The sequence below is a fragment of the Bufo gargarizans genome, chromosome 10, assembly GCF_014858855.1.
Source record: "Bufo gargarizans isolate SCDJY-AF-19 chromosome 10, ASM1485885v1, whole genome shotgun sequence".
Taxonomy (NCBI): Eukaryota; Metazoa; Chordata; class Amphibia; order Anura; family Bufonidae; genus Bufo; species Bufo gargarizans.
This window is the reverse complement of record NC_058089.1, coordinates 35189894-35204072: the sequence shown is the minus strand read 5'-3', so window position 1 is coordinate 35204072 and position 14179 is coordinate 35189894. Positions and strand designations below refer to the sequence as shown.

Sequence of the window (14179 nt, the reverse complement as noted above, 5' to 3'; positions counted from 1 at the left end):
GAATTATTCACCAGAGAAAGGAGCGGAACAGACACATACTCCACTAAGAGCTGTGTTTTACGGAAGCATGAGGCCAAAATAGTTATTTAAACCAGATATACAAAGTTCACATACAAACAAACTACAATTGCAAACTACAAAGTTCACAATCCAAATTCAAATTCCATATTGCAATCCAAATTGCATACAACCATACCAGATCATACTCAACCAATCTGCAAATAGTTACTGCTAACTACATACTGTAAATAGCGACCAAATTCAGCAAGTGAACTATTAGTTAGACCTCAGATATACCAGAGAGATATACTCAGAGAGATCATAAAGTGCTTAAATAACTTAACGTGAGAGTACAGATACTCAAGAGAGAAATATATCCACCATTTTATGTTGAATGACAAGATTGAACATTTGAACCACCATCTTATGCATACCGCCATTTTATAATACTTTATTCAACACGCGTTTTGTATATGGACTATCTGCTGCGGAGGTGGCAGTGTTATATATGAAGAAAAGTTGGAGTTAATAAAGAAGTTATTTCAAGCATTTGGTGTGCTCTTTAAACCTACTGTTTCCATAGAACGGAGCTAGAAGAATTACAGACAGTCTGGTTGGACTAAAAAGTTAGAGATATCAAAATTCTTCTAATGCCACAGCGCAAGAGGCACTTCATAGTGCTGCGCCTGCCACATGTCCTTTCCCAATGACACCCTCCCATCCCCAACAGGAGCAAGGCAGAGCATTACTCTCATGCCCCCTCCCTCGTATTGCATGTGTAAAGTGAGGCCTAATCATTGCTTAAGTGCATCAAGCAGCAACAATCCTCCTCAACAACTCCAACTGGGCAAAGTGGTCAGCAACAATTGCAGGAATATTGTGGCTGTGATGCATTTGAAAGAAATAACACATGCTCCCTACCAGTGGCGTGCTAAAGGGGGGGGGGGTGCTAAGTGGGGGCGCGGGGGGGGGGGGGGCGGCACTGTCCCAGATATCTTTTCAACATGTGTTATGTACATGGACTATCTGCTGCAGAGGAGGCAGTGTTATATATGAAGAAAAGTTGAAGTTAATAAAGAAGTTATTTCAAGCATTTGGTGTGCTCTTTAAACCTACTTCTTCCATAGAACGGCGCTAGAGGAATTACAGAGTAATAGACAGTCGGGTTAGACTAAAAAGTCAGAGATGTCAAAATTCTTCTAATGTCACAGCGCAAAAGGCACTTCATAGTGCTGCGCCTGCCACACCTAGTGTTGGACTGGGGTGCCAAGTGCCCACCAGTGGAAGTGACTCTAGGGGCCCACCCTATAGTTTCAAACAAATAATGACACTTAAGGGGGTTTTCCAATTTGCATGAACAGCCTTTAAAAGAATCCTTTATATAGGAAGTTGTAGTGTAATAGTGCACATGACTGTTGTAGCTAATCACTGGTCTTAGTGCTGTACACCACTGAGGCCAGTGATTAGTTACAGCAGTCAAGTGCGGTACGCAGGTATTTTACCACTGCAGCCAAGCCAAAACATTATGTTCCAGCTGCAGCCTGGCGGAGAGAACAGTGTATTGGTGCTTGATCAAATAGTGATAAGGATGGTGAGTTTAAGTGTTTGTTTTTTATTTTTATTTTAACAGCATCCCTGTAGTTTGGCCTCAAAAATTTGAACTTAGGCGCCCCCTTTAAGCTCAGTACTTAGATACCATAACAATACCAAGCTCTGTACTTAGATAAGGTAACAGAACCAAGCTCTGTGCATAAATACAGCAACAGAACTCTGTTACACACATACTTCTACACATGTCGGCACTATTTCATACACACACTGTCATACATGCATGCACCCTTTTATACACACACTGTAATACATGCATGTACTCTTACATACACACACTGTCATACATGCAGGCACTCTTACATACATACACTGTCATACATGCAGGCACTCTTTCATACACACACTGTCAAACATCCAGGCACCCTTTCATACACACACACTGTCATACATGCATGTACTCTTACATACACACACTGTCATACATGCAGGCACTCTTACATACATACACTGTCAAACATGCAGACACCCTTTCATACACACACTGTCTAACATCCAGGCACCCTTTCATACACACACTGTCAAACATGCAGGCACCCTTTCATACACACACTGTCATAAATGCATGTACTCTTACATATACACACTGTCATACATGCAGGCACTCTTACATACATACACTGTCATACATGCAGGTACTCATACATACTCACACTTTCATACATGCAAGCACTTTTTTAATCCAATTACAATACATGTAGATTCCTTCCTCACCTCATGGCCCTCTGTGTTGCTAGTTGTGTCCCCAGGTCCTGAGCCAGGCTCCTCCCCCTTGCAGTAGTAGGGCTCCGAACTGATCACACAGGTAGCAGACCTTCTAGCAGAGCTGCCTCATTGGAGGAGATCCCGTCAGTGCTATTGACTGACAGGTTTTAGTCCAATCACCACTCCTGGTCACAGTAAGGCTGTTTCCACATGATCTAATTTACATAGAATCGTGGCAAAATGCCTCATTATTTGGCCGCACTTTAATGAAAATCAGATCATGTGGAAACAGCCTTACTCTGACCAGTAGTGCTGATTACTTGCTGGTTTGGGGGCAGGGGCAGATTAAGTGAACGATAGGCCCCAGGCTGTCTAAACAACTTGGGCCCCTCCCTCATTTTTAGTTTCGTTTTTCTTTTGTATGAAGAGGCTGCGGTGCTTCGTGAGCGCCACAGTCTCTTCCTAGGCCATATGACATCTCCAGACTAAAAAAAATACCCCATATTACCCCAAATTGTCTCCTAAACTGAAAAATTTGGTCACCAAATTTAAAATACATATAATTATAATAAAAAAAACTTGGAGAAGAATACAGCACCACATGCCTCTTACATCCAGTGACGTCTCCAGTCATGTAGACCTTCTTTTTCCTCTTCTCCTCCGTTAGACCACCATGACAAATTCTTTCAGCCACATCGTGTCTCTACAGAGTTTGTAAGTGTAACACAAACAAGTTAGATTTCTCAAATTTTCCATCAACCTCCCCATCCTAGTGTCCCGACAATGTCATCCTGCTGCCACTCCCAATACTGTGCCTGTTGTGCTCCCCAATGTCCCAGGTACTATACTGCTGAAAAAATAGTGACACCAGTAGACATACTGGGGTCATTTATCAAACTGGTGTAAAGTAGAACTGGATTTCCAAAAGAGCTGTCAAAAATGAAAGGTGGAATCTGATTGGCTGCTACGGGCAACTAAGCCAGTTCTACTTTACACCAGTTTGATAAATTACCCCAAATGTCCCTATAGTGTCCACAGCAGCTATAATGTCCCCTAGAGTGCCCTTAGTAATAATAACACCCTATACTGTGCTCCAGGTAATAATCCCTTTATAGTGTCCCCAGAAATAATAGAATTGCCCCTACAGTGCCTCCCCAAAAGCAAGGCCCCCCATGCAGCCCCCATATAGTAATTTCCCCCACACTGCCCCCATAGTAATCCCACATAGTAATTTGCCCCCACACAGTAATTTACCCCACACTGCCCCATATAGTAGTTTGCCCCACACAGTAATTTCCCCCACATAGTAATTTGCCCCACACAGTAATTTCTACCACACTGCCCCATATAGTAGTTTGCCCCATACAGTAGTTTCCCCCACACTGCCCAACAGAGTAGTTTCCCCCACACTGCTCCATACAGTAGTTTACCCCACACTGCCCAACAGAGTAGTTTCCCCCACACTGCTCCATACAGTAGTTTACCCCACACTGCCCCACACAGTAATTTACCCCACAGTGCCCCCATATTGTAGTTTTCCCCCACACAGTAATTTCCACTATAATGCTCCCATATAGTAGTTTGCGCCCATACAGTAATTTCCCCCACACAGTAGTTTCCCCCACACTGTCCCACACAGTAGTTTCCCCCACACTGCCCCCATATAATAGTTTTCCCCCATACTGTAATTTCCCCCACACTGACCCCATACAGTAGTTTCCCCCACACTGCCCAACAGAGTAGTTTCCCCCACACTGCTCCATACAGTAGTTTACCCCACACTGCCCCACACAGTAATTTACCCCACAGTGCCCCCATATTGTAGTTTTCCCCACACAGTAATTTCCACTATAATGCTCCCATATAGTAGTTTGCGCCCATACAGTAATTTCCCCCACACTGCCCCACACAGTAATTTCCCCCACACTGCCCCACACAGTAGTTTCCCCACACTGTCCCACACAGTAATTTCCCCCACACTGCCCCCATATAATAGTTTTCCCCCATACTGTAATTTCCCCCACACTGACCCCACAAAGTAGTTTCCCCCACATTGCTCCATATGGTAATTTTCTACCACAATCCCTCCAATAATAATTTGCCCCCACATAGTATTCCCTTCCACAATAATTTGCCTTCACACATTAATCCCACCATAATTTTCCCCCACATAGTAATTTGCCCCATACTGAAATTTAGCCCCGATGTACTGTCTCTCCACATGTCCTCCTGTGTGTGTCCCCCATGTCCCCCATGTCCCCCAAAGTTGGTCCATAAAATAAAAAAAATAAAAGCTAAATACTCACCTATGTCCAGGCGCGCGATGGCAGGCGAGCACACTCTACTGTGCTGCGTCCCAGCACAAGTGCGAGCGATGATGTCATCACGCACTCCTGCGCCGGGATTTCACTACCTACTAGGCCAAACAGCACTTGCACCCTAATAAGAACGGTTTGCTGGAATTACAGAGCTGTATAATGGCAATTTGGATCCCCAGTCAGTGCAGCAAGGTGTAATAGGATTGTTTCTATTACTCAGGCTGTAACCTCCCCTACTGAACCCTGTTCTACATAAAAGCTGTGGAATGATTCCTTCCTATCTTTTCCCTACACCTTGAATAATCTTGCCCTGCACTTGTAAATCGCTTTTTCGGCACAATGAAGTTTTTTCTAACACTGTTCCTAGCGCCTGTTGACGTCTCTCCCTACACTAAGTACACTGGTAAATGGCAGAATCTAAGATGGCTGACGCTATTTATAGGGCTGTGACATCACAGGGCTGGCTGGCTGCTTATTGGCTGCATGCATGGCATTAGTGGTGACCCCGCCTTCTCAGAGTTTCTTTCTCCATGTCCTCACACGTGCAGCAGCCATTTTAAGAAAACTATGATTCGTTACCACAAAGAGTGAGGAAATTCGGCTTCGGTGCAAATTGAATTTTTCTTGAAATTCGGATCAAATTTGATTCGCTCATCCCTATTTATAACATAAAATCTCAGTGGTAGTATTGCTGTTTTTTCCCATCTCCCTTCCAAAAAGAATTAATAAAAGTTAATCAGTAAGTTATGTGTACCTCAGAATGGCACCATTAAAAACTACAACTTGTCCTGCTAACAACAAGCCTTCATATGGCTACATAGATGGAAAACTAAAAAAGTTAGGCCTCTTTCACACGGGCATCATGTTTTTGGCCCGGATAGGATGCGAGTGCGTCGCGGGAAAATGCGTGATTTTTCTGCGCGAGTGCAAAACATTGTAATGCGTTTTGCACGCGCGTGAGAAAAATTGGCATGTTTTGTACCCAAACTTCTTCATAGAAGTTCTGGTTTAGGTTAGGTGTTGTGTAGATTGTATTATTTTCCCTTATAACATGGTTATAAGGGAAAATAATAGCATTCTTAATACAGAATGCATAGTACAATAGGGCTGGAGGGGTTAAAAAAATAATTTAACTCACCTTAATCCACTTGTTTGCGCAGCCCGGATTCTCTTCTGTCTTCTTCTTTGAGGAATAGGACCTTTGATGACGTCACTGCACTCATCACATGGTCCATCACATGATCTTTTACCATGGTGATGAATCATGTGACGGATCATGTGATGAGCGTAGTGACGTCACCACAGGTCCTTTTCCTGTGCACAGCAAAGATGAAGGCAGAAGAGATGCTGGCTGCGCGAACAAGTGGATTAAGGTTAGTTAAAAAAAAATAATTAACCCCTCCAGCCCTATTGTACTAAGCATTCTGTATTAAGAATGCTATTATTTTCACGGTCTCCCCTGGTCAGGCATGGATTATTTTGAAAATCATACACCGTCTTTACTACACACCAGCATTATTGCACATTATCTATAAAGACAGAGAACAGAATTGTTATAAATGCAACAAAGACAGCGGAGAGTACAAACACTTGTTGTGGGAATGCCCGGGGATAAAAGAGTATTGGATGAAAATATTTCGGAAATTGCAGAATAGTTCACCAATGAAATACGAAGTGCGCATTGATTATGCGATCCTGGGTACTTTACCAGAGACAAGCAAAAATATAATTGAGCAATTACTTTGGTATCGGGGCATTGCCTTGTCTAAAATAATAATAGTTAAACACGGGGGCTCCACTCAATACCCCTATTTCCAGGAATGGATAGAGTATATGAACAGGGTAAAGTTGTACGAATATAATCTTGCCCATACAGTAGGGAAAAAAAGCAGTCTGGCAGCGGATATGGGGTAGCTGGAAATAAAAACATCAGGTGCGACGACGGTAGCTCTGCGGAAGAAAAAGGGGGCTGAAGGGAGAGGTGGGTGGGTATTAAATAAGAGGGAGATTTAATATATGTTGTATTGTACTCTGTATTTTGACACCAAATTGGTATATTGTAAATTTTTATCTCTTTTTTGAAAATAAATAATAATGAAAAAAAATAAAAAAAGAATGCTATTATTTTCCGTTATAATCATGTTATAAGGGAAAATAATAATGCTCGGGTCTCCATCCTGATCGTCTCCTAGCAACCGTGCGTGAAAATCGCACCGCATCCGCACTTGTTTGCGGATGCTTGCAATTTTCACGCAGCCCCATTCACTTCTATGGGCCATGAAAAACGCACAAAGAGGAGCATGCTGCGATTTTTCACGCAATGCACAAGTGATGCATGAAAATCACCGCTCATCTGCACAGCCCCATAGAAATAAATGGGTCCGTATTCAGTGCGGGTGCAATGCGTGCGAAAGGGGCCGTATAGCTTTTAGAAGGCGACAATAAAAAATGAAAAAATAAAATCACCTGGTAAATACGGCCCTATTAGTCTGGCCCAAAACAGAGGTTAAAGACGTTGTCCATGACTTTAAAGCAAAGGTCTGTTTTTCCAGAAATAGCGCCATTCATGTTCGTGGGTTGTGTCTGGTGTTGCAGCTCAGCTGGATTCACTGACAAAAGTAGTGCAATTTTTTTGGGGAAAGTTAGACCTTTTTTGTAATCTTTGACAGCCCCTTTAAGATGCATTAAAACTATCATACTTCTCGTCTGTGTTACTTTGTATATTTTATGCCAAAAATGTGATGGGAACCAAGAATAAATCCAAACCTGCCTTTAGACCTTGATTTAATAAAAGTTGATTTTCATTACATTGTAATAGCAAATTTTTTTGTAGGCTTCTGAAAGTCTTATATTGCTTACAAGTGATTTGTCTTTTAAAGGAGTTTGTTAGTTTAGACATTTATTTCCATATACTGTATGCAGCAGAACACTGGGAGTACATGGAGGATGGGAGTGGTAGTTGATCAGAGAGTGGTGGTAGTACTTACCGATCATGGTGGCAATATCCACTCTGGTGCTCAGTGATTGGAGGGGGATGGAGCAGTGACAATATTTGGATGCTTTGTGATATGAAAAAGCATAACACTTCTGACGAAGTGGTGTTTTAAACACGCTGATCATGAACACAGTTAACCATGCGTTTAGGCCTCTTTCACACGGGTGTCGCGTGTGAGGGCCGGATAGAATGCGGGTGCGTCGCGGGAAAATGCGCTATTTTTCCACGCGAGTGCAAAGCGTTTTAATGCGTTTTGCACGCGCGGGAGAAAAATCATCATGTTTGGTACCCAGACCCAAACCCGGACTTCTTCACAGAAGCTCGAGTTTGGGTTAGGTGTTGTGTAGATTTTATTATTTTCCCTTATAACAAGGTAAATTAGGGATGGAGGGGTTAAAAAAAATTAATTAATTAAACTCACCTCATCAACTTGTTCGCGCAGCCCGGCTTGTCTTCTTTCTTCTTCTTTTAGGACCTGAGAGAAAAGGACCTTTGGTGACGTCACTGCGCTCATCACATGGTCCATCACCAGGGTGATGTACCATGTGACGGACCATGTGAAGGGTGATAGACCATGTGACGCACCATTTGATGAGCGTAGTGACGTCACCAAAGGTCTATTTCTCCCAGGTCCTCAAAGAAGAAGAAAGAAGACAAGCCGGGCTGTGCGATCAAGTGGATGAGGTGAGTTAAATTTTTTATATTTTTTTAACCTCTCCATCCCTAATTTACGTAGCATTCTGTATTAAGAATGTCACTATTTTCCCTTATAACCATGTTATAAGGGAAAATAATAAAGATCGGGTCCCGATCATCACCTAGCAACCATGCGTGAAAATCGCACCGCATCCACACTTCTATGGGGCCTGCGTTGCATGAAAAACGCACAATATAAAGCTTGCTGCGATTTTCACGCAACGCACAAGTGATGCATGAAAATCACCGCTCATGTGAACAGCCCCATAGAAATGAATGGTTCCAGATTCAGTGCGGGTGCAATGCGTTTACCTCACGCATTGCACCCGCGTGGAAAACTCACTCATATGAAAGGGGCCTTACTCTTAGCTATATGTCAGTGTTATTCTGACATTATTTGTTATTGTTCTCATTGTGCTCAAGGACTTAAAAGGGAAGTGGGGGAGAAAAAGTTGTAAAAAAGATTTTAAAAAAAGTATAAGAAAACATTATTTAAAGAAGTCCTAGGAGTGTAAGAAGCATATTTGATTCGTGTAGAATTAATTTGGACACAAACTGAATTTAAACAAAAATGTGGCAAATTGGACACAAAATGAATTTTTTTTAAAATTTGCTCATCTCTACTGTGTGTATATGATTTCTGATGGAGATGGAGCATACCACATTTACACTAAATACAACCATTTTTTTGTCTGCGAGTGTGTCAGTTGTCAGTCACAGCAGTTATCATACCATGAGGCTTGGTTTAAACACCGACATGAGATGACATGAAACTCACATGACGGGAAGGAGGGCCCGGCTATGAATTCCTTTCTTCTATTCCAAATGTGAAAAACATGCATGTTCATGCAGCCACCACTACAGGGAGTTTAGTGCAAACAGATAATTACAGCCTCCATTTCACTCCGTCGTAACTGCATGAATTCCCATGCACTGAGCTCCCCCTAGTTGGTGGCTGCAGGCTGACAGCTTTGTAATTGATGGGAAGCAGGATGTCCATGTATTCAATGTATTTATGCTAGTTTACGTGATGTAAATACATTGTGAAATATAGTGTTCAGAATAAGGACCTTAGATATTAAGCAACTGTTGCACTTTACTGACACAGAGATCGAAAAAAAAAGTGGAGAGGCGTAGGGTAACATTTTTATTACAAATAAAATGTAAATTCATCAGAAATCTAGGGCGTTGCACTTTGCATCCTGCATTGCCTGGGAGTGATTTATGCAAACATACTGGAAACTGGCTGGTGCAAGGGACCCATTCTAAGTTTTGCTATGTCACCATCGTTGGGGGCAGTAGTGGGGTGTGATTACGATTTACCTGCCAATTTCCTGTGATTTGATTGTGTTTTTACATTCAAATGACAGCTCTAAAATAGTCTTGTGACTTGTGCATTGATAGCACGTAAGAATGGGTTAACCTCCTAACAGTCACGTTAAAATTATAAAAACCCTCCCAACATATTCACTTTTTTCATTGTAGATTTTTAATGTGTGTCTGTGCACAACTCAGGGGACACTATTGCATTTTTAACCCCCTTAGTGACATCATTCATTTTGACCTTAAAGGACCAATAATATTTTTCCCTTTTGCGTTCTAGCAGTCACAACTTTATAATTTTTCTTAAAAAAAAAAAATTCTGCGGGATTAGTTGTCGTTTTTTTAGGAACCATTTTGGGGTATATTTTGGGTTATTTTTTATTTTTAGGGGGAAAGATTAAAAAACAGCAATTTTTACATTATTTTGTGGAATTTTTTTATGGCGTTCACTGTGTGGCAAAAATAATATCATTTTATTATCTGGGTCAATACAATGATGATAATACAATATTGCTATATATTTTTAGAGTTTTTTCTCTCCTCCTGCAGCTGTCAGCTCTGTAACTGCTCTATCTCTACTCCTCCAGATTGAATGGGGGGGGGGGGGGTTGCTTTAGCTGCTCATATCTCTGGTTTGGTATAAGCTAGCAATATGTTAAGTACAGGGGAATATATCTCTGATAGAAATCGGGATGCAGTGCATACTGCTGAAATTGAAAGTAAAAGAAGGTTTTACCCGTGTATATTCCCAACTCAATTTCTAACAGTGATTTCTCCTCTGTTGCTTGGTCTTGTATGAAAGCCTAGAATGTCAGCTGTCATACAAGACCATTTGAATGTTTGTAGCTGCTACCATTCGTGAGATATCAGCAGCTAAAGCAGCCCTCCACCCTCCACTTTCTGCCCGAGCCCAGCCCAGCTCAGGCAGAGCAGTTGGCTGCTTTTCCCAATGCCTGAGCTAGACGCTGGCAAAACAGGTGAATATTTGCCTGTTACACCCATGTCCACAAGCTAAAACATGCCAAATACTAATCTCTTTTCTTTTAGCTTGTTCTAAGTATAATGTCATAATGTTGCAGAACATTTTTTTAAAGGTTAGAGTCCAATCTGTGACACAAGGTCTAATAAAAAATGAAAAAAAGTAAATGAAGGTTTGCGAAATAAAGGGACAGAAACATTAGTTAGAACTAAGCAATGCAATATGACAGACATAGCTTGTATAATTCACCATTCTTATATCTGTTCCTACAATCGTAATAAATCTGCCTATTGAATTTCACCAAGACCATATACATGTTCTGTATTTATTTGGTGTATTACTCTTATACATCTTATAGGTTTAATGTAGAACATCTTTAAAACACAAACCAGTAAAAGAAAATATTACACAACATCAAAATACACATATAATCCTGACACTGGGCAGCATTAATACTATAGGGTCTGTGAAGAGAAGCAATACTGTTCTTCTCATATAATTTACAGTATATGCTGAGTAGTCACCCAGCTGAGTCTGTCCAGAGTTTCTGTGTATTGTGTAGACTCCCAGGTCTATAGATCAGAAATATGGCCGTAATATGAACAATACACAAGATCTCAGTTGTGGTCTATACCAGCATTTACTGTAAGTGATAACATTTGATAACGTTCTGATCATTGATATGGGCAAACTGTGATTTAATTATAGAACCTATTTTTTTTACAAATAATGACATAATGAGTATCTTCATCTATTTTGACAGTTTTCAAATGTAATAAATTCAGTGATTTAATTATCTTGATAAAATATATTTGAATAACTTTGCTACTAAAAAGACGAATGTACAGTTCTTTGCTAAAGATAAATTACAATTTATAACATCCTAACAAATGAGCAAAACTAATAATAAACACATACCGTGTATTTATGCTATGTATACAACATCCCAGAAAATAGAAATTCTCCCACAACAAATAATTAACACATTAAATAATCCAATCTCAATGTAAAGTGATAAAATCAGACAAATATGTACAATCTGGGGAATATTCCAGAGAATTCACTCATTTAGAATTATTCATAAATTAGCTTTATGCATAGACATTACAAAAAAAATGGAATTATAACACCTGAGCATTGAGCAAGTACCTGTATATCTGACTCCAAAGTTGTGTGAATAGTGAAATGGTTGAATAGGTTGAATCTCACTCGACAGGAAATGAAGGAGGAAACTGTGGGACAGATTTTAACCACTAGCATAGCATTCAGGTAGCTAATAAAAACTGGTCACGTACAATCAGGTCCATAAATATTGGGACATCAACACGATTTTAAAATTTTTGGCTCTATACACCACCACAATGGATTTGAAATAAAACGAGCATGACGTGCTTTAACTGCAGACTGTCAGCTTTAATTTGAGGGTATATGCAGGTGAACGGTGTAGGAAATACAACAGTTTGCATATGTGCCTCCTACTTGTTAAGGGACCAAAAGAAATGGGACAGAATAATAATCAAAACCAAACTTTCACTTTTTAATTCTTGGTTGCAAATCCTTTGCAGTCTGAAGTCTGGAACGCATAGACATCACCAGACTCTGGGTTTCATCCCTGGTGATGGAACAGCTAAGAAGCCAATTGTCCAATTACTTTTGGTCCCTTAACAAGTGGGAGGCCCATATGCAAACTGTTGTAATTCCTGCACCGTTCACCTGATTTGGATGTTAATACCCTCAAATTAAAGCTGACAGTCTGCAGTTAAAGCACGTCATGTTCGTTTCATTTCAAATCCATTGTGGTGGTGTATAGAGCCAAAAATGTTAGAATTGTGTCAATGCCCCAATATTTATGGACCTGACTGTACATGACATTATCATCCCATCATAAACTAGCGCTCCACAGTTAAAACTGTAAGTATAAAAGGAGTGAATTGAGTTGATTTAATATATCTGAACACAGTTCACAATAGAGACACGCCTATAAATAAGTTCACAAGAGGAGCTCCTCTCTCCTCCAAGTCACAGCATTCAATAAATGTGAACTTCAAATACAAAATTCATGCTACTGTTTAGTGAGACATCAGGGGACATTTGTCAATAATGGCAGATATTTGCAACAAAAAATACTAACATTACAAATCAAAAGTGGTGATTTGTTTCATTTACAAAGTAACATCTAATATATAAAGCTGAGTGTATGTGTGTATGTCCGCTAAAGGAATCCACAGCATCGCATTTATAATCACGAAATTTGGCACACAGGTACACTGGGTCTCAACACTATAGGACGTACCATTCCTGAGATATTCCCAAAAAATGCAAATATGGCACATAACATGACCTACATTAGCTAATAGAAGCTTCCAGGTCTTTCTCCTGATATGCCAACTGCCATACACACGGTCACATGACCCTTATCAGCCAATATTTTCTTCACTGTTGTAGGTCAGCTTTAAAGGGGCAGGGTACTGTGGATGACACTTAAGCGATCGGAGTGCTGTAGATGTCACAGTTAAGGGGGCAGGTAGGGTGGCCATTCAGACCACCCTCAAAAGACAGACTGAAAAACCCCACCCCCAGGTCCCGGTAAGCCACACCCCGACCCAGTTAGGTTGCGCCACCTCCCACTCCGCAGCCTACGGGGATTGAAAAAATAAAGTTAAAAATCAACTGTCAGCTTCAGGGGTAGGAAGGAGGGTGACTTTCTCCCTGCAGCTCACGCTCAGACGGCACAGTGCTGCTGTCTGAGCGTGAGCTGTTTAAAAGAACATCCCTATGTCCGTCCAGGCCCTGCGCCAGATGGAGGACAGGGAGTTTGAAAGGCAGACTGTCTGGCCTAAAACCGGACCTCTGGCCACCCTAGGGGCAGGCTGCTATGGAGTTCACAGTTAAGGGGACGGTCCGCTATGCAGGTCAGTGTTAAAATGCAGATTGCTGTAGAGGCCACTGTTAAGGGTGGGGTGTTGTGGAAATCACTGTTAAGGAGATGGGGTACTGTGGAGGTCACTAATAAAGGGGCAGCCGCAGTGGAGGCCATAGTTAAAGGGACAGGCTGCTGTGGAGGTCACTGTTAAGGGGACTGGATGCTGTGGAGGTAAATGTTAAAGGGGCGGGCGCTGTGGAGGTCTCTGTTAAGGGGCAGGGAATGGTGGAAGTCACAGTTAAGGGGACGACCCACTATGAAGGTCAGTGTTAAGGGGCGGGGTGCTGTACAGGTCACTGTTAAGGGGACGGAGTGTTGTGGAGGTTTCATTTTAAGGGAACAGAGCTCTGTTGAGGTCACTGTTAAGGGGGCGGGTTATTGTGGAAATCACTGTTAACGAGACGGGGTACTGTGTAGATCACTAATAAAGGACCAGCCGCTGTGGAGGTCACTGTTAAGGGAGCAAGTTGCTGTGGAGGGCACTGTTAAAGGGGCAAGCACTGTGGAGGTCACTGTTAAGGTAGAGGGGACTGTGGAGGCCACTATTAAAGGGGCAGTGGTGTACTGTAAGGTCACTGTTAAGGGAGCATGGTACAGTGGAGGTCATTATTAAGGAAGCAGGCTACTGTGTC

General features: G+C 41.6%; 2 protein-coding genes across 5 annotated transcripts in view; both read right to left on the bottom strand.

The window, feature by feature from the left end:
• The window catches only part of LOC122920311 (4-galactosyl-N-acetylglucosaminide 3-alpha-L-fucosyltransferase FUT6-like), a 151372-nt gene extending 139574 nt beyond the window's left edge, over positions 1-11798 (bottom strand). For both annotated transcript variants that reach the window (XM_044269719.1, XM_044269722.1), the window contains exon 1: positions 11774-11798. The gene's annotated coding sequence lies outside the window, so the exon portion shown is untranslated. The remainder of the gene's footprint in view (positions 1-11773) is intronic.
• The window catches only part of LOC122920313 (4-galactosyl-N-acetylglucosaminide 3-alpha-L-fucosyltransferase FUT6-like), a 28895-nt gene extending 17062 nt beyond the window's left edge, over positions 1-11833 (bottom strand). Inside the window, exon 1 of one of the 3 annotated variants that reach the window (XM_044269725.1) lies at positions 11774-11833. The gene's annotated coding sequence lies outside the window, so the exon portion shown is untranslated. Of the gene's footprint in view, positions 1-2925; positions 3059-7097; positions 7120-11773 lie in introns of those variants that run through there. The other 2 variants (XM_044269727.1, XM_044269726.1) reach the window with 2 other exon arrangements.
• Positions 11834-14179: the final 2346 nt, after the last annotated feature.